At 37.7% G+C, this 1,781-nt stretch overlaps 1 long non-coding RNA gene across 1 annotated transcript; it reads right to left on the bottom strand.

Annotated features, from left to right (window-relative positions):
* Window positions 1-145: 145 nt before the first annotated feature.
* On the bottom strand, window positions 146-1,699 carry LOC110440851. Its single transcript, XR_002461789.1, has 3 exons — window positions 1,610-1,699; window positions 1,126-1,254; window positions 146-240 (listed from the first exon to the last, which is right to left on the bottom strand). It is a non-coding gene; the product is annotated as an uncharacterized LOC110440851 (long non-coding RNA).
* Window positions 1,700-1,781: the final 82 nt, after the last annotated feature.

Raw genomic sequence — 1,781 nt, 5'->3', positions numbered from 1 at the left:
ATATATAGATTTATATAGATTATAGATATATAGATTTGACATTTCAGAACCATATCTGATGAATTACAATGAACAATAACATTTACAACAAAAGACTCGTGTCTGAATCAACTCACATGAAAAATGACAACTTTCTTCCATTTTTTTGATGAAATTTGTTTGTCATACCTGAACAGCTTTTAACAGGTACCCAGTATGTGGAAGTATCTTATCATCCCTCGTGTCGGCTGTGAGTGTGTGCTGCAAAGGAACAGACAAACAATTTGCAAAATTCCAGACCATGATTTCACAAATATTCCCCCAATAATATTTAACTACAGAACAAGGTAACAGCAAACTGATACAAAGCACCCGTCACACAGTCAGTGTTGGGTAATTGATGTTAAAGGAGAATTAATTTAAATGTGCGCGCCCCCACCAATCACTGATAACATAATCAGAGATAATGATGGGCTTCTTATAATTCATGTTTAGTTTTTCCAAAGGAAAGCAATACAGTACTGAAAATAGGGAAAAAAATCCTGCTAAATTTTCCATAACTTCAGTAACACTGTTTCTATGGATATTCTTTTTTTTAATTATTTCTTCTTAAATTAAGGATTGTTCTTCAAACTGTAGCCAGCATTGAGCAGAGATTAAAAAAAGTACCAGTAATGAACAGTGAAACAATTAGTACAATGTTTAAACCTATAGTAAAGAAGGCGTTTGTATCCTCGATACTCCAGGGGTTACGCTACACTCTATACACCTCTGGAATATGTCATAACAAAATCGAAGGCTCAGTGTGCACCATTGATTGATCATTTGATGGAAGTCGGGCGTCACTCCTCTATAATCCTCAAAGGACAGGCATCAGCCTATAGCAATTGGTCTTTTTTTTAACCTGAGACCAATCAAATAGTTAGCCATATAGCTTCAACTTTGCCATGACATATTGCAGGGATGCAGAAGGTGTAAGTGAGCGTAGCCCCTGAAGTATCGAGGATGACGATAGGGTAAAATAGAAGTTGTTATGTACGACTGGTAGACGTCTGTACTCTAAACTTCAGAATGTCCTATCTCACTTTGTATACTACATTTGGTGGTTTTCTGTTTTACTTGTGCAATAGATTTGTTCCAACTTACATGTACACTAGACTTGAGTGTGTGGCCCGCCTGCTCTCTGATGGGGAAGGGTGTGGTTCTGGTTAGGGCTCTTAGATCCCTCCATACTCCGTCCCATTGTACAATGTGAGAGCCCAGCGTGGACGGGAACTACACAAACACAGTACAGGGTACAACATTTCAGAAACGGGTTACCGCAAGCCATGTCTTACTTCAAAGTTGCCTGTGGTAATTTGTACATCAACAGATCTGTGAACATTTGGACAGTTTCATTTCCAGTCACCCTTGATTTTCCCTTTTGCTGATTCATATTTCCAAATAATGTGTTTAATTTCAAAATCTACCATGACCATTTGGTCAAATTAAAAATGCAATTACAATATAAACAAAAATCCGTGTTTTCACTGTGATAGCACTTAAAACCAGTGAAATAAATGTACAACATACATGTGTATAGTTCTTGTTGTTAACGAAGCCTATCATCTAAAGCTATCTAGACACTTACTGTGAATGCCGTCAGGATTCCTTTACTGGCCTCCTTGTAGCCACTGAGAGGGACATCTGTGTTAGTGTTGTACCCTCCCACGATCAATCTAAGTATTAAAGTCAAAATACAGGTAAGTCATGTGGTACCTCTACAGGTAACTCATCATAGGGTTGTTCTACAGGTAACTCAT

The sequence above is a fragment of the Mizuhopecten yessoensis genome, unplaced genomic scaffold (assembly GCF_002113885.1).
Source record: "Mizuhopecten yessoensis strain PY_sf001 unplaced genomic scaffold, ASM211388v2 scaffold712171, whole genome shotgun sequence".
Classification (NCBI taxonomy): Eukaryota; Metazoa; Mollusca; class Bivalvia; order Pectinida; family Pectinidae; genus Mizuhopecten; species Mizuhopecten yessoensis.
Note: the sequence above shows the minus strand (reverse complement) of the source record. Positions and strands in the feature narration are given on the sequence as shown.